Below are 19,448 nucleotides of genomic sequence, written 5' to 3'. Positions count from 1 at the left end.
TTGGAACTTTTGGAGGACACTACACCTGCTTCTAAATGAAATAAAATACTGCCAATTCATAAATTATATAAATATAAACTGGGCTCAGAAATTTCGCACCAGCACCCAACAACTACAACATTCCAAGTCAAATATCAAGTGAAACCTGGTGCGTACCACCTACAAAAGAATTTAATACCGAAGCAATCTTCCCGTACAAAATATGGCGATCAGAACCTAAGTTTTATGATATCAGATCTACTAAACGAATATCCAGAAATAGCTAAAGCACTCGTTACAGCTATCGCAGTGCAGAAACTCAGAAAAGTGTTGAGGAAATTTTTTCCTAATAAGAACTAAAAATAGTGACGAACTGATTTTAGTTGGTTTCCGTTAACTCTGCGAGTTTTGCTTCGATTCTGGAAGTCCGATAATTGTTCTGTGCGCGGATGACTGCTATTTCGACATACTTGTATCATGTACCTGTTTGTTCCTGTATTAATGTTATCGATCTCAAAAAAAGGAAGAAAAATTATTGATGCCTAAATTTTACCATGTTTCAAATTGCCGCAATTCTGTTCTTATTTTTTTTTTGTCATTGCATTATGTGGTCGTGTGATCGCAGCTGTCAAGGGTGAGGAATGAACTGAAGAAATGAATAAAGAAAGAAAGAAAGAAAGTAAGAAAGAAAGAAAGAAAGGAAAACCAAGAAAGAAAGACTCTATAAATATATATTGATTACTTGCTGGCATTTAGAGAGTGACCAAACGCCGTTGCGCAATGAAGATGCTTGCCTTGATTACCGCGGGCAGCGAGCGTCATTTTGTGTCGAGAAGTTCGGCCGGCAATGCGTTGCAGGTATGTCGCGACATATATGTTATTGGTAACAGCAGTTTTTCACAACCTTGCAAGTGGTTATAATTCAGAATCTTCTAATCACCTTCGTGTGCATTCCATACACTCAAATAAGAGTCAAAGATCACGAAGGCTAAAATTGATGTTGCAAGTTCGAATTATTTTCATTCTCCGGTTCTAGGTGTCAGTACCACGATTAGATTCAGAGGCACGCTGTAGTTGGAGACTTTGGATCATTTACATCATATGTGGTTCTGAGAATAATTTTGACCATCCTCATCGAAATGCGGGCGCCGCGGCCTGGACTCAACCCGGACCTCGAGGTCAGCACCGCATGGCATAGCCACTCGGCTACCGCGAAGGCTGTGGGTTTGCAATGTCTTGCTTAAAAACCTAAACCTGTCGACTTTCATAAGCAAAGGTCGTCCTTTGATTCGCCTCTCCTCACATATTGACCACAAACTCCGTAATGTTAAGCAAAAGGCGAACGTATCCTTAAATACTCATAAAACACTCTTTAGTATATAGGCCTTTTGTCTTTTTCATGGCCGCCGTCGTATTGCGTAGGCGGCGGCGCCATGATGCGTGGGTAATCGGCACGCTGGCCGGGGCGAACGCTCCGTGTTCTATGCCAGATACACGCTCGGTGGCGTTTCTGGTGGTCGTTTTCGCGCTCCCGCAGTCTGTTCATTATGACGTGGCGTCTTCTACGCGAAAAACGGTTCTGTAAGACGCACTCAACTGATTCAGTCGGCATGACCGGAGAGAGAGCTATTCATTACGAGAGAAAAGCTGTGATGTCGGCCTGAACCAATGTTCTGACCTGCTACTCGGCGTTGGGTCACGGCCGGAGTTTCGGCGACGCTGAGGTGGACGGAGCCCACCCAGCGCGACGTGTGCGCGCGTGTTCGAGCATATAATCGGCCTTGGAGATCAGTTATGTGGTTCTGAAAATTCGCTTCACGAATGCTACCTTACTGCCACATTCTTCCTATAATTCTAACCTTTGGTTTAGCAGTGGTGAGTAGTTACGAAACATAAGACGATCTTGGCAGCGTGGGTACCGTTCTCCTTCGGAATGAGCTGTGCGGTTTAATTTGACGAGTTCAAATTGTTATCTGCAGATAGATTGCGCGAAAACCCCGTTTGTCAGACGAGGTTTCCGCCCACGAATAAAAATGTTTCGGTTACTAATTACAGCATACCGTGCAGTGTGACTCACACTTTTCAAGTGGTCGAGCGACCGGCTGCGGGTTGCGCGAGCGTGCGAAGTGAAGCACTGGTAACGGCTGGGCTACATAGATGTGCTTGTGCTTCGTAGCTCATGGCTGAAACCTACTGTGTGTTCTGTACTGTGCATGCTAATTTACTCTTTTAGATTAGTCCTATTGCTCTTTCTTTCCTATTTCCTCCCCTCCTGCCTGTCTTCCATTTCTGTGTTGCTGTCCCCTCCCTTCTGAAGAGTCGGCAGGCGTTGTGCCCCCCCCTCTTTCGTCCCCCCATCCCGCTCCCATGTGTAGGGTAGCAAACCGGTTAAGCTAAACTTGTTAACCCCCCTGCCTTTCCTTCTCCACTTTTTCCTTCCTTCCTTCCAGTGGTAGTTACAGCCTGCTCCTCGTTTTCCCTTTCCCGTTAAATGTATATATGTGCTCAAAACAAACAAAAATAACGAGCCTACGGCATGACCATGCGAGGTCTTACTGCGGTGTTGGCCACTGTGGCTTTTCTTTTTTTTTTCTTTTTTTTGGGGAAAGAGAACGAATACCGATTTCCCTTTCCGTCTTGTTCCTCCCGTCATCTACGACGCACTCACACGTTTTACGGAACATTTGTCCTCACAAATAGCTGTCAGATTCGTTTTGGGCCATCTTTGTTGGACAGTAGTGCTTTACAGTGCAAAAATACAATGCCGAAGCACAGAACTTATATCTATCATGCTGGATTACTAACCGCAGCGAGCGTTGTGTTGAGCAACGCCATTAGCGTAACATAGAAGGATAACGTAGACATAGCGTAGTGTTTTCAGGTCCACTCCACTTGAAATTCTTGGGAACAATGCCAATGGCTGACCCAAATATTTTGTAAGGACCGGTGGCTCGATCTTTTGGGGCCTTTGTTTCCTATTTTCTCCTCTTTTCATTCCCTCCTCTCGCAAGAGTAGGCAGGCGTTGTGCCCCTCTCGGTGGCAGTTGTGAGCTTGCTTCCCCCCTTTTTCTTTTGTGTGCTTGTACGTTTCCATGTCTAATAATAATAATAATAATAATAATAATAATAATAATAATAATAATAATAATAATAATAATGAGCTTGGCCGTACACGAGCACTCTTATGTTTTAGTTCTTACGCCAAACGATCAGACAGTGAGAAGGTTTCAATTCACGCTGGCAATTCAGAAACGCCACTGGTCTTCGCTGAATAAAAACCGATAGAGCCAATGTAGTTCACAACACGCACACGCACACCGCGGTTGATGATGCGCGTGCATGTTTGAGCAGCCAAGAGAAATATCCTCATTCTGTAGCTATCGCTGCACCGAAAGGCTACGTTCAAACAGCGCCGCACCGGCTGACACAAGCCAAGGCGGAGCAAAGGCTTGAAGCGCGCCATTTAATCTTCGCCCCGATTGATAGGTCTATACGCAGTGCTAGACAAACGTTTGAGACGAGTGGCGCAGTACAACTGTGTACGAAGCGACGCACTCATGTCATTCGCTGTGAACTGAGCTTGAAATGAGCTCTCTGTCTGGATCCACCATCTATGTTAGTATATATTAGGACGACTCTTTTCACCCGCCGTGGTTGCACAGAGGCAATGGTGTTGGGCCGCTGAGCAACAGGTCGCGGGATCAAATCCCGGACACAGCGGCCGCATTTCGATAGGGGCGAAATGCGAAAACACCCGTGTACTTAGATTTAGGTGCACGTTAAAGAACCCCAGGTGGTCGAAATTTCCGAAGTCCTCCACTACGGCGTGCCTCATAATCAGAAAGTGGTTTTGGCACGTAAAACCCCATAATTAATTATTCAGGACGACTCTTGCACTAGGGGACTGCGGTGTAGAGCATTCAGGAGGCAACGTGTGTAGACGATAGAGGTTGAGTGAACTTTGAGTAAGGGGCATCATTGTCCTTACTTAATGATTATTCTAAACTCTTGTCTTCTCTCTCTCTCTTTCACTCTCCTTCCCCACGTCTATAGGGTAGCAAGCTGGACAAAGTCCAGTTAATATCCCTGCCTATGCTTCGTTCATTTCCTTTCTCTTTCAACTTCTTTGTGCTTTATTGATGAATTTATTTATGTTTTTTACAATATCACTTATTTTGTATGATTGTTTCACTGTACAATGTAGACGTAATATCCTAAGTACTCTGCGCATTATTATCTCAACAGCAACCTATCAAGAAGAGGACAGAAGCGTAATAAAACCTGTAGCTCATTCCAACTTCTAGTGAGGCTCACAGGCGCCTTAGTTAAGTGATCTACTGGCCCACTTTAGTTCGTCACCGTGTAAAATGTCAAACGAGCCATGAGATATCAACGAAAAGAAGAATGAACGAAACCACTGTCGGCCACAGCAGACATGGGGCTTCGCATAAATCTTGTGGGTACCATGAACATTAGGCTAATTTTAGACGAAATGATGGAAAGATGCATTGCGCAACGTTTCGGGAGACAGGAACCATTTTTAGCGCAATATCTATCTTTAGAGCAATAAGAAAGAAACGTTAAACGTTACGCTAACTATACACAGGAGCTGCTGACACATGAGGAATGTGGTATATTGGCTCTTTACGAAGCAGGTCCCGGCGTTTAATCCTATCGGCCACGCAACACTCCGCTCAAGGGTAACGAAAGCTGCCGCGTGGGATTATTGCGAGAACATGGAAAGAAGAACGACGAGTTAAGCAAAGCCTGAGAGTGAGCTGTTCTGGTCTTTCTACAATCTTTTTTTTAAGGAGTGGGGGGGGGGGGGGGATTCAGTCAAGCCGCCAAGCTATATTTGCGAAAGCACCAGTTTTGTACAGACCGTTATCTTGAGGTGCGTATGTTTGCGCGCAGAAGGGCTTAGAGCGGTAATAGGCCTGGTGCCGTGTGAAATGTTAGCAGCTTAACTGACGCAGCCGAGAAAAATCCCTGCACGTGTACTATGAACGCTCAGAAAAAGAAAATTGAAACACGTGGCCGATAGCGTAGACAAAGTGCGCTCTAAATATCCACATACCACTAATAATTTGAATCGTCAGATCGTTATGACTAATCGTCTTTCCGCTACGTATTATACAGCTTGTTGTATTGCGTTCCGTTTTCGCATGCCTGCTTGTTTTGTAATGTGTGTATGTCTGTGCGTGTGTGCGTGGAGAAAAATATACAGCGGCGAGCACAAGCTACACCATGCAAAACATTAGTTAACAGTGTACAGCAGTAACTGTGACAGCGTACACAATAGTAGTAGCGTAACTGTATGCTGTAATAATAATATTTATTCTTTCCTTGCTAAGTTCTAATCGCACGTAAAAGAAGAGGAGTAACTGGCGCCGACATCTTTGTGAACGTAAATTATTTTAAACAATATGTCCCCCCAGATATCTCAACGTTACAACCACGAAGGCAAGCAACATGCGACCCGTCCACGCTTGTACTTTTCTTTTTGTTTTTGACGCTCCCATTGTTCTTAAACACGTATAGCCAGTCAGTGTTTGCTGAAATAAATTGAAATAATCTTTTTCGCTGCTATTAACATTACTCTGTGATTACCTGCTATTCGGAAACGATGCGCTGGCTAATTTCTCCCATCTTAACACATCCTCAGCTAACAAAACTACCCGACATATCCAGTTACTGGCTTGGAATCTTTTTTAGCATTTAAGCTTTCATGTTGCACGCCGCCTTGCTTGCTACTTCAAGTGTAACATTCGGTAAACAATAATCATGCCTCGCATTTATATAGTTAAGGTAACCGAAATGTTCTATATGCTTAATTATTTTTTAGTACAGCGCGCTGCCCTCAAACAACGCAAACTTTCGCTGCTAATTTTGGAGAGGTTGTACCTTGTGTTCCTCGTTTTTTAATATGATGGTGATTAACCTAGTGCTTTTTCCTCAGGTCTGATACTTATTGCGAAGGAAAGTGAATACTCTTATCGTACTCAAATTTTATTATCGACGCCCCCACTAAATCTGCTAGAGGTGACTATTAAACGGTTAAAAAAATGAGGGCTTCTCTTTCATAACACACCGTGTACAGGGGTGACATTGATAAGCGCCAAAAAGTTACGTGAAATAAATAATCGAAGCAATTACTGAACTACGAAAGAGGAATCGCACTTGCTTTTATATCATTGCAAAGAACACCGACTTTTCTTCAGATGCAGGCATCTAGGTAGAGAAAACATATCACAACGAGGAGGGCTCAGGTGACTTTCTTACGGCGCAATTATCCTCTTTCCCACCTGTGTCTCTATGCCCCCCCCCCCCTCCCCCTGCAGCGTAGCAAACCAGTAACTCTAAATTGGTTAACCTCCTCGCCTTTCGCTTCTTCAAATATATCGCCCTCGCAGGTGGCATGAATAGCGACTACGCGATAATATTGGCACTTTTAACTACATCTGAAGCACCATGATAAAGCTGAATATTGCTTCCACAGAATGGGGCCGCAGCCTCCTAGGGTTTATGTGACTGCATCCCCGTATATATATGACTGCATCCCATATATATATATATATATATATATATATATATATATATATATATATGGTGCGCACTACAGATACAAATATATATCGTGATGCTCTCAGATTCTGCTGTCATCCTCGTAGCGACAACTTGGTGTTCATGAATCACACCAAGATTGTCTTCACAATATTTCCAAGCGAAAGTACGGCCTCGGTAGAGAATTAACAGCCTATCACACAAACGTATGGCGCGCGGTAATAAGTAGAAAGAAAAGAAGGCAAAGGTGACAGGCAGCCGCATATACAGGGTGCACAAAGCACGACAGTGCTTGTGCACTGTCGTGCACAGTAAAACTACCAATAACGAAGACTTTACTGGCAGCGCTCCTGACCTCCGTGTGAAAATGAATAGCGTTAATTTGCGTGAATTCAGAAGAAAAAATATTTCGATGCATAAAGAAAAACAACACTTACAGCACAGGAGTAATCCGGAGGCGTGGCAGTCAGGCAGCCTCGATGAGGCCACCAGGTCGATTAGTGCCGTTCATTGATAACGTGCAGCGAGCGCATTCAACACAGTCACGATTAGTCAGCAGAAATATATACAGTCATTGCCTCGATGAAACAACTGGTCTTTCAGAATGCGGAAAACTCGACAATTTCATGTCCCAGTCATAGGTCACTGGCCGTTTCGCTCAACAGAGCAGTCTTCCTACGCAGTAGCGATACGCAACGACACGGAAATTAGGACATCGGTTTCTTGGAACACGTCACAAAAACATTGTACCGTTTGAGGAACACAACAGAAAGAAGCCCGCTGAAGTTTCTACGTGAAATTGGGCATTATCATAAATGCGCAAGCGAAGCCGACCACAACTTGGCAGTTGCGTGGGACCGCGTGGCCTGTTGGAAGAGTCTGGTGGAGCGAGCCCACAGCGCTGAGTGACCTCAGCGTAGACCGGACCGGCGCGGACTAACCGTTCCGCGCGGCCGCCGGCGAACTGCGAGAGTTCGATCAGGGGGAAAGGGGTGCCCCCTCTCCCCGACTCTATCGCTACGCCAGCGACGCGGTCGCTAGAAATCCTCGACGCGAGAGTAACGGGCCACCGGTGGCGCAGAAGACACGCCGCGCTGGCAACGCAGAGGAAGGTGCCGTTGACGACCGCGTCAAAGGGGGCGGGGGCTCGCCGGTCATAGCGCGGTGGAATGCGCAGGCGGACGCCGATTTCGCCGTAGAGTTTCCAATTGAAATCATTAGAGGGAACGCTGGCGCTTTGATCGTTCAGATACCACGTGAATGCCAGGTAGTGCAAGGATTTGTCTGATATTCGTGCTTGTGGTTTCAGACGCTCTTGTACTCCATTACTCTTTGTCTGCCTTTATCGGCCTAAAATTCCTACATCTCACCTTCTTGTAAGAGCCTGAGGAAAATTACACTCGACAAAGACGCGTATTAAAAGCCAATTGTTGTACTCAGTGGTGAAGCCGGGGGAAGGGGGGGGGGGAGAGCAGAGCTGGAGCCGGGCGCGAGGCATACCTCTTTCCGTAATTTCTGTTATTATGCCGCCTGTCCGGCCCCCCCTACGTCATCAGCCGCTTCTCTACGTCTACGATTGATTGACGGCGCCCTCTTTCCACCCCCCTCCCCCCATCGTGTTAAATAAAAAAACATATGTGGCTGGGTGTACTGGTTGTATTCAGTGCCAATGTTGGGTGGCGAAAGCGCGTATTGAAGGGAAGAGCTTGACGAAATCTCCTCTAGTTGGGAAGAATCATGGCAAAAAGCAAAACGGACGTTGACCAAGGTGAAAAAACACTGACCTATCACAGCTGACAAGAGAGCATCGTTCACAATTAGCCGTTTATTGTATAAAAGGTTCCCGTGTGAGTGCGGAAACGTAAAGTTCTTAAAGAACTTTTTTCGCCTTGGTAGGCCACTGTTTTGCTTTTCGCTAACATTCCTACTCACTGCCAGTTGCTGCGCAACAACACAATGCGCGCTGCTGTACGTAATAATCTGTTGAAAATCACAAATTTTGAAGTCCCAAATTAGTTTGAAGTCAAGAGGACAAATTTCAGGATATCAATGTACAACCACAAATCAACCACTCAACCACAAATCTCACGGAACGTGAGAGCTGACAAAAAAGCTGAATGTCTGCGAGCCCTAACAACGCAGTCTAGTATTCGCGTTTACAGCCTCTACTACTACATGTGAGCAACATCGTAATGTTCGGTTTTACTCACTACTGTTACAGGCTGCTCAGAAATTATTGTTTTCTGATATACCGTGGTCCGTAAACTATGCTAGTTGACTGAACTACCCAGCGTCCTGTTGCTCGTGGAACCGCCATGCTCGCAGCTCCCGTAAACGCCATAGAGCCGGATTTATTTATTTATTTATTTATTTATTTATTTATTTATTCATTTGCTTTTGTAATTATTTGTTTATCTATTATGCTTTATTTATTTATACATTCATTCAACTACCCGCATCTCCTGTGTAGGCATTCACGAGCTGATATATAACAATGAAATACGAACAAAGGAAATATTGAGCCCATAATAAAAATCATCATGTCATGAATACAAAACAACCTTTCTGAGAAGGCTATTCCACTCGCTGATCGTGGGTACAAAAAAAAAATGAACAACAAAATATGTCACCCTTAGATGGAAGTTCCCTTCAGAAGAGAATAACAGCGGCAGGGCAAGGAATGTCGATGAAATCAACCTTACGACAGTGGCACTTGTCCCCGTCAGGACAAGTCCCTATGTCGAAACATCGGCTTCCCCAGCGGCATTCCTTGTTCTACCACCGTTATTCACTTGAAGCCTGCACCTTGCTGTGAACCCATCTCTTGTTTTGTGATTTTCACCTGTGCTAATTTTCGTAGGAAACTCTGGATTGCTCTGATCGTAGCTGTTGTATCACTCTTACACTGGGCGCAGTGTTCTCGCTTTTGCGGTTCACGCTGTGGCGGCGGAAAAGAACTAGGCGTCGTTCTACGCCACGTGAGTGACGCACAAGAACCTCCTGGTGTCTATCTAACATTAATCTAAAATGTGGCTGATCAAGTTGCAGGGACTACACGGATGGCATAAGATATTGGAGTAAGCGCGTTTTAAAGTGGCAGTCTAAACAGATTTACAACAGCGCCCCTTATGCACCTCTGACGACATATTCTTACACCATCATCATCTTTGCGAGAAAAAATCTCCCAAGTGTTCCTTTCTTTCTCTTTGTTTCGTTTTCTTTTTCGTTTTAGCTCAAATGTGCAGTTACATGATACGGCTTAGAATGTAACTTTGACACTTCTGATGCTTCTGTTGGTAGTTATGTCGCAGTTTATTGTATTTCGTTTCTCTTCTCTTGATTTAGAAGATAATATTTTATAGCTTCGATGCATATAAGGGTATAATATGTCACCAGCTTTCCACAGTACAATAAAACCTCCTTAGTTTTGTTCAGAATTAGGGAATCACCACTAGCAAAATTATTTCCCATGTTGCTGGTGGATAGCGTCCTTTGATGTAAGCCACATTTAAGGTTAATGGGCTGCCACTGTACTGTCAACTCTATAAAATTTCCGGTTGTAATCGCGAAGTTAGGAGAAATCTAGCTAGCTGTATATGACATAATCACTCTTGGTTTGAAGGGTAGATATAACAAATATTTAGGTAATCTATACAGCTAACCTTTATGAAAAGCTATTAGGTCTGATTTTCATACTATGCAGAGGCTACTTGAGCCAGAAAATGGCAAGAAAAGAAGACGCCGATTAAGATTGAGCAAACCAGGGATAGCAACACTCCGGGCGATCAGAAACGCGCATGGCTAAGCGAAACCCTTAACAAAGAACTGCAAACGTATGTGGACACATAAATATATATAGCATACAAAAAACAAGGATGACGACAGCTAAATCACATGAGACAAATGAAACAACATGTGCGCATGGCTAGGCTGCCAAATATTGTATTTCTTTTCCCTAAAAGATTCCAGGTTATTAATTTCAACAGTTTCGCTTGGAAGCTCGTTCCAAGCAGCTATTTCCCGAGGTAATGCAGATTTATTAAATGCGTTTCTTCGGCCAGATACACTTGTGAAAGCGCATGCTATTGAATTTCAAATTCTCGTATTGTGTCGCTGTTATGCCGCTCGTAAAGGCTGTTTAATGTTACGCCACACGTAAAGGCCCCATTAACGAGCGTTAGTTGCCGCCTAACAAAATAGTACGTTCTTTATTGAATTTTACTATACTGGTTTGCGCTTCAATGAAGAACCGAACGTGAAGATAACGTACGAACGTTTCCTCAATCTTGCTGCTAAAAAAACTAGTTGAACAGCAAACACAACCTGGCAATACAACCATAAAAAAATTTAAGAGAATTCGCTGCGATGCAGTTCTCACGCCATGGAAAAAAATTAATTTGAAACGCAGGTTTTTGTTTTTTTTCTTTATTTTTCATAAGAAAATGTTTTCTTCTATTTAGGCGTGACTCGCAGCAAGAATAAAACTTGCTGCAGGCATGAAAAGAAGAATGAAGGCTTGATAATCGAAACTTGCTTTACAGCAGGCCTATAGTGTCCTCTTAGCGACACAGAGTTTTAAGACCGTGCTAATATTGGGAGGGTGTTTACGTACGGGTCCGCAAGTTTAAGCCGAACTCAAGGAGTCTGCATTGTTATAAATAAAACCGTGCATTCGCATAATGCAAAGGCATACAGACAAAGAAACGAGTACAATCAGAAAAGAATGAATGTAGGTTACTGCAGGGGGCAAAAACCAAATCTCACCTGAGAAATGAGATTATGCTAGTAGAAACCACACACTCGCTGCCGTGAAAATCTTGCTCCCACATAAACAATGCATAACCCAATCAATGCGCATCAAACACAAAGCGCCGCAGCATACAGGACGTGTAACAGACGCCTGCTAGGCACAGGCATTCTTCGGAAAACCGGCATCGCATCCTGCGAGAACGTCGGTAAGTGGATGCGCTGGAGACTTCGCAAACACGCTGGGCACGAAAGAGCATCATACACTCAGCGCGCACTGTTCTTTTTTTTCATGTTTTTCGTCAAAATTTCTTTCTTTCACTTATGAATTACAATGTTTGCAGAAGACGGCAGCGCAGGCAAGGAACGAGAAACTCGCCTTCGGCCTTTTCCAAACGATCACCGCTCGGGGCAGTTCAGGTGAAAGGCGAGCAAGAAATCGTGCACGATGTACGCGTACTCTGTATTTCTGTTTTCTTTTGCGTTTCCTTCGCGCTTGAGTGAGCCAACCAGCCGTGTGATTTCTCGCTTTCGACGCGCTGCCATAAACGTCGAGAGTCAAAATTCCAACGGAGAAGAGGCAATCCTACCTCCAAAATGCTTTCTCGTTTTTACAGTTTTTCCTTCACGAAGAAGAACTGGAACAGTGGAAAGCTGATAAGCGGACTGAGATCAAAACAAAGTATAATGTTGCAACGGAGCGTGTCTGCCGCGTAAAAAAGAAAAAGGCGCTTGAAATCAGGCGCAGCGTGCATCTTGCGCCACACGATGCGTTCCTGTACTAGCACCAGTGCGGCTGCCCTTTTCTACATATGAATGCTTTATCAGGCCAGAAAACCATAGCTTCGAGTTTGTTTTAACGGCTGATTATATCTTCACGGGCGCGAAAATGGAAAGAAATGTTGTTTTGTCGGTTACTCTCCCGCAGCTGAAGAGATCTTAACCGAAAGTATAGAGACACGTCTGCCGAAATAATGAACCAGATGGGAAAGGTTGGGAGATAAAAAGCGGGGTTCTGCACGCCTGGCGGCATCGATGCGAAGTATGGTACATTTCACAAACCGAAGATTTGCGTGTAGTCATGCACGCATAGTTCACTATTCTTTTTTTTTCATGCTCTCAATGTAGGGCAGCAAAGCGCGTCTAGTAATCATTAAAAAGTTCACTAACTAATTTAATTATTTAAGTAATACTTCATGATGAAAAAAATACTGGCCGTAAGCATATACGACTGCGGCTACTGTGCAGTCGGTACGAGTTCTCTAGAGCTCTTGGGTATTTTTAAAATCTTGGTGCAAGTTAGCTGGGACACCCTGTATACTTACGGCGTCAATATTTTTGTGTGCTTTCTTCTTTGGTATAATGGCCGTGTAACCATTACAAACCAATGGCACCACGGATTGAACCGAGGAACAGCTCGGACATCAGAAGTTGAGCCAGAGGATGGCAGTGATAAAGTTACGAGTATAACTTTCCAACAACTCTTCTAAATTCGTCGATTACGATTTTGACTTTGATTCCACAGACAAATTGACAGCGCTTCGACCACTTCCTCTAGCTGTGGAAACGCATCACAACACGTAAATTGTGCTTAATAAATGACCGCAAAAGGCTATAAAGTTGTCGATGCATAAGCGAACCGCGTGCGTATCCTGAATTGCTAACAGCGTTCAGCTCTGAAGTACAGAGCAGTATTTAATTTATTGCACGCGAATGGGGACACGAGACGGGCGCTGACTGCGTTGGCGCTGGCGTGAACTGAAGCGATCTTTGAGCTAGTAACGGGTATATTGACACGTGTACTTCTTTATCTTTGTCGGGCGACCACTTCTCACCACCTAACAAATGTTATCGCTCAGCGCAGGACGCGCCTGAATGTAAAAGAAGTTTCTGGAATGTTATCGATGCTTCTATCCGCTGTCTTCCTCCGCAACTTGTGTAATCTGATTGCATGTATGCGCGACGCGAATAGTGTAGAACTTTGTGGAAGACACGCGGGTCCCAGCGGTTACTCTGGAACATTCGACGACTGATCTATAAAAGCCGACGCGCTTGACGCGCTAATCAGATTTTCGATGATCGCCGACTGTGTTCGCCGCTATTGTTGTGCTTTAAGCGTAGCCTGTCTTTGTGGGCACAGGTTCGCCCAATAAAAGCTAGTTTTGTCTTTCACAGTATTGCTACTGTGTTCGTTAACGTCACTACCACATGGCATCTGGTGGAGGTGCTTTTCGTCCATATACCGGACGCCCCCGACAAGCCGTGATCCAAGCCCGAACTGCAAAGAGAGCACCAACGTAGTCCCGGACAATCGAGCAAGCCGTTGTCTACAGCAGCTACCCCCGGAGCACGGACTTCTACCTGAGAAGACCAAAAAGATTGTGGCCAAGACAACCACAATGGCAGCCCCAGTGTCACCTGTCGTATTTCAACAACCCAGTGCGCCCCCTACCTTCCGTAGAGGTACGTTGGAGGATCCGGAAACCTGGCTCCAAACCTTCGAAAGGATCTCGACCTTTAACAACTGGACATCTGAGGATAAGCTACGACATGGGCACTTCTCCTTGGAAGATGCCGCGAGGACTTGGTTCGACCCCGGCAGAGGTGAAGCAGGCATTAAGAACTCCCCATACGTAGGCCATTCCAAAAATATTGCAATACCAGGTCCACCCGCGGCGGAGGTGAAGCAGGCGTTAAGCGCTCGCAATGCGTGGGTCGATCCCGAAGGTAGTGCAATGCAGGGCCGATCCCCGGCGGAGGCGAAGCAGGCGTTAAGAACTCCCCATACGTGGGCCCGTCCCGAAGACTCTGAAGGGCGCGTTGCACGTTCCCGAGTCCAAAGGGGCATGTGCCATTGATCTTGGACTCTTTCTTCGCTATTACCAGGATCGATCCACATGATGATTTGTTCGGTTAACGGGCGCCGAAAAAAACTACAGAAGTTCGTCATACACTGCTTTCGCTGTAAAAGGCGGCAAAATGTTTACCGCCAAGTAGATTGATTTGTCAGCGCTTTAGGAATGTGTGTGAGGAATGGTGGCGTGGGATGATAGGGGGGGGGGGGCACTTAACTTTTTTTTTGGGGGGGGGGAGGCGGGGCCCCCGGGCACGCCCTTAAGTACATGCCTGATGCCACGATATGTGACATGTGGCATAGTCGGGTTATATTGCCACGCCACTCTATCATTAAAGTTCCTGATACCAGTTCTAACATTCTTGACAAAATTATACCTTAAAGTTTTGAGAATGATAACCCACAAACAAATGTCATGAAGCAGAACACCAACAGCACGTCCGCTTTATCTTAAATGTGCTCAGACTTCAACATTAAAAATCCGAAACTGAGAAAGCTCAAACTTGAAAATGACGCAATTTTATTGGCACGTCTGTGCACTACTTCCTGGATCGGTCCAGGAAAGAAGTTTGAATAGCTGATACGGAATCGTGGTGGTAACTTCACTAAGGAAGATGTTGGCTTTATTTTTTTAACATAAACGGACTTGTCCGATGGCAGCACTCAACCAGAGGACGCCTAGTGCAGCTAATGTTTGCTTAGTCAGCTCCTACCGTATGGGAATGGCCAAGAGCCCGATGTGCGACTCCTGTGGGTGCGAGGAGACCATCGAGCACCTATTGTGTACTGCCCTCGCAACGATGTCAAACGCCTCTCTCTGCGGGCAACTTTACGACGACTAGACTCGAGACCGTTCAGCGAGTCAAAGATACTCGGACCGGGGCGACACCTCTTACTGGCTCGAAAAGCTATTCGTGCACTAGTGCAGCACTAGAAGTGCACCGGCTTAAGAGACCGTTTATAGTGTCCCTGTGTATGGCGTTCCTCCCACACGTACTCAGTGCTTACTCTCTCCCTTTCTTCCTGTTTCTATTCCCCTCTCCCCTGCCCACAGTGTAGGGTAGCAAACCGGATGCTGTTCTGATTGACCTCCCTGCCTTTTATACCCTTGTTTTCTCTCTCTCTCTCTTAGTCAGCTTACGTTTTCTTCAATTCATACTGCCACTACAGCTATGAGTTTCACACTTTGGGTAATATTGTAACATGTTGCTATTGCATTCACTGCTTCGCCCTTTTGGCTATACTGTGATTTTTTTGTAATCTTAGCTTCTTTGGATATATCCAACGCATTTGGGCACGTACCATATCGTCCAGTCCGATAAATGTTGCATCTAGAAAGAACCAGTTGGATCGAAGGCTTCGCGTTAAACATCGGTGCTGCCTTGATTGTTGGGGCTCCTTTCCGGGGGTGTCGTTTAGGTAACTCTGCCAAAAAGAACCTTTGTATAACCAAGCGAAAGTAAGACCGACAGTAGGTAAGAGTAAAATAAAGTAAATAAAAGAAAAGCTAAGCACGTCCTGAAGGTCATGGGACCTGATACGAAGAACTGATATGAAGTTTTCCTTTAGTATGCAGAATCCAATATGGCAGAACGCACAATCTGCCAGGCCGCGCCATAGATGAACGACATCAACTTAGACTGACAGAAAACAAAATGCACGACGGTTTGATTGTGCTTTTCTGGGTTTCTTGTTTTTCTTTCTTTTATAACAGACGTCATCTGAGATGACGAGGTGTTTGGACTTAGGACTTAGATTTCGTTTTCCTAGGAAGCAATTGTGCTTACAAAGAAGTGGGACTAGTGATCTGCATTGCTGATTTTGTGTTCTCGCACATCTGCGTTTAAGCCATGGCAACATGAAATTTCTTAGTTTTCTCGTCACACAGGCGTTTCTCCTGTAAAAGCGATCCATGTCATTTTGAGCAACGACTCTTTCTTCTGTGTTTTTCTTCGTTTTTTCCCCTTTCAGCTTAGCGCTGTCTTAGTTTGTTTTGCTTCGTTCTCGCTCCGCTGAGTCTGTCCGTTCCTATATCCTGATTTCTATAAAAAAATATCGACCGCAAGAACACTTCTGAAGAACTGTGCCGTTTTGTAACTTGGTTTGCGACACCATTATTGCGTGCACAATGGGTAGGATGAAGGGGCGTCGAATTTGCTGCCAGAGAAATTTGATATCATCCTATAAATTCAACACTATATAAGGAAAATTATAAGAGGTGCCAACCTAGCGGCTTTTAGACGTAACAATAATAGGCACTGGCTTATGGATAATAAGTGAGATAAGCGGCTGCCTCAAGTCTTACGTAAGGAACTTCCACGCTTTCATTTCAATGCTTGGAAGTGCGGCTGGATGGGCTGTTCGAATCAGAAACTCAATAAACACTTTTGGTGAAGGTCGCTAATGTACTTTATTTAGAGACTGATTAACTGAAACAGGCCACTTTTCAGGCACTACATTAAAATTTATGCAGGAACACAGTCATTAACACGAGTCCTTTAAACTGCAGCTGAGCATTGCGCTGACAGCAAAAAACTTCCTTAAAGTAATAAACGGTAAAAACAGGCACAATAAATGCAAGAAGACTAATCACAACAAGCCTGACACTATAATCTGACGCTATCATCTATATATAAGGTTTTATTTTGATTATGTAAGTACTCTATTTCTCAAAGGCTACACCGAAACGTAAGAAACCTTGAGGTATTACTATTAGTGTACTTATCTAGTGTGCATATCGGCCTTCAATTTCGGATTCATGGAATTAGTAATAGGTATCGTAGTACAAGCTTTTTCTTGTCTTTTGTGAAGAAAAAAGTTGGAAATGGCCGCAGGCCATGATCAGCTAAGTAACAAAACAGTACCGATTGCCTTAATGAAAACAGAGACCCATACAAACGTACTGGGAATAATATAACCACTTAGAGCCGCTGAAGAAAATAAGAAATCAGCATGCCGGTCCACAAGATGTGCTAAGAGACATTCAAGGGTCGTCCAAAGCAGAATAATGTTCTTATTAGTCTTTTGCGAGCACAAAGAGAGGACATCGAAAGAAGAAGGGACGCACAACATGCGCATGTTGCGCAAGTTGCACGCCCCTTCTTCGACGTCCTGTCTCTGTGCGCGCAAAAGTCTAATAAGAACCATGTACAACCAACTCACGCAGAACGTATCGCTTTTAAGCAGAATAATGTTGTAGCAGCATAGTAGCGCTTAATCAAACAGCCATAATGAATTGAAGCATGGAGACTCCAACACATGCCCGACAACACAGCACAGAGAGAGACCGCGATGGTGATCATAAAACCTACGCAAATTTTCAGAAATTCTCGGCAGTATTGCGGGACCTGTATATTGCAGGAATTGATGTAGCCCTTCACAGCAGCATGGATGGCTTTTTCACGACTTTTCGGGCGCTGGGAATAATCATGAGTGTGTAGCCTCCTCCGCATCCACCGTACAGCACCGTCCACGCCTAGTGCACCGCCTATAGAGGCGCCACTGATAGCCACCTAGTGGGTGCTTCTAATAGTAAGAGCGGGAGCAGTAGCAGACGACAGCCCTTTGCAGCAAGGATGGCTGAAGTTCGCGGCTGCGATTTCTCCTTTGTTCGGGCGCCAGACTGCTTGAAAGCTGTAAGAAAGACGCTGACCTCTGTGGGAGCTGGTATGAACACGATGTTACCGGTGTTTGGGACAACATGGTCCACATAAGTGCCAGGTGCATCCCGCACTGCGAGGGTGAAAACCTCGTAGCTCGAAAGAATCAACAAGAGTTATGCATGGAGCAACTAGCAACAGTTAAACATGTACGAAGCCACGCATACAATAGATGTAAAAACATGAAGTGCGCGACAGCTGGTGCGAGGATTTACCAGGCCACATAACGCTAACAATTTTAGTTCTTGCAAACTTCTCTAGCTTTCACATACAACACAATGCGCTCGTGCAGTCGTGATGCTTAGCTAGCCCAACGCGGTAAAGAAGCGGAAAACAATATAAGCGGCAAACGGCATTCCAAAACATAGCGAAATGGCTTTAAACCGCATGCTGCACTGCAGACGACCTTCGTCACTTACGCTTATAACTACGATCGAGAGGAAAAGAACACCGAAGCGACAAAGGAAAGGATGAGAACAAGAAATTCACTGCCGAAGCGACGATGAATTGCTACCGTTGCTTCCGCTGATGAGGCTTTGCGGGGAATGATTAAAACCGTATCACCGGCACGTTTTCGCCGGTATGTGAGCCCCCACCCTGCAACAATTCTTCAACATTACTTGAGGCTTTGGTCACCCCACACGTGCGAAGGGTGTTGCCTATTTTGCTCTGAAAACGTGAATAAGACAGAGAAGCACTATCAACGACACGACAAACTACGGCGCGCGGCTGGCTCCTGTCCCGTGTGTTCTGCGCAAGGCCGCCACCAGTGGTGCGTCCATCGGCGCGCTCTACGCGTATAGCTTGACTACCTTAGAATTATTATCACTATCAAGCTGGGTGGCTCAAAATGCAGTACATGGAATGCGTTTGTCAATCTACGTGAATCTCTTGGAATACGTGCAAAGAAACAGCGGCGAAATTTCCAGCGCTTGATGTTCATTACAAAACTTAGTTTCCAAATCTATTCATCATCATCATCATCATCAGTCTGGTTACGCCCACTGCAGGGCAGAGGTCTCTCCCATACTTCTACAACAACCCCGGTCGTGTACTAATTGTGGCCATGTCGTCCCTGCAAACTTTTTAATCTCATCCGCCCACCTAACTTTCTGCCACACCCTGCTACCTATCCTACCCTTGGAATCCAGTCCATAACCCTTAATGACCATCGGTTATCTTCCCTCGTCATTACATGTCCTGCCCATGCCCATTTCTTTTCTCTTGATTTCAACTAAGATGTCATTACCTCGCGTTTATTCCCTCACCCAATCTGCTCTTTTCCTACTTAAAGTTACACCTATCATTCTTGTTTCCATAGCTCGTTGCGTCGTCCTCAATTTAAGTAGAACCCTTTTTGTAAGCCTCCAGGTTTCTGCCCCGTAGGTGAGTACTGGTAAGACACAGCTATTATACATTTTTCTCTTGGGAGATAATGGCAACCTGCTGTTCATCATCTGAGAATGCCTGCTAAACGCACCCCAGCCATTCTTATTCTTCTGATTATTTCCGTCTTATGATCCGGATCCACCGTCACTACCTGCCCTAAGTAGATGTATTCCCTTACCACTTCCAGTGCCTCGCTACCTATCGTAAATTGCTGTTCTCTTCCGAGACTGTTAAACATTACTTTAGTTTTCTGCAGA

General features: G+C 45.0%; 1 protein-coding gene across 2 annotated transcripts in view; it reads right to left on the bottom strand.

The window, feature by feature from the left end:
* LOC139059462 (calcitonin gene-related peptide type 1 receptor-like) overlaps window positions 1-19,448 on the bottom strand; it is a 148,863-nt gene that overhangs the window by 108,399 nt on the left and 21,016 nt on the right. Inside the window, exon 1 of one of the 2 annotated variants that reach the window (XM_070537893.1) lies at window positions 6,981-7,468. The exons of the other annotated variant lie outside the window; for it this stretch is intronic. The gene's annotated coding sequence lies outside the window, so the exon portion shown is untranslated. Of the gene's footprint in view, window positions 1-6,980; window positions 7,469-19,448 lie in introns of those variants that run through there. 2 annotated transcript variants of the gene reach the window in all.

Source organism: Dermacentor albipictus, chromosome 1 (genome assembly GCF_038994185.2).
Source record: "Dermacentor albipictus isolate Rhodes 1998 colony chromosome 1, USDA_Dalb.pri_finalv2, whole genome shotgun sequence".
Classification (NCBI taxonomy): domain Eukaryota; kingdom Metazoa; phylum Arthropoda; class Arachnida; order Ixodida; family Ixodidae; genus Dermacentor; species Dermacentor albipictus.
The sequence above is the reverse complement of the archived record's forward strand: the minus strand, read 5'-3'. Positions and strand labels throughout refer to the sequence as shown.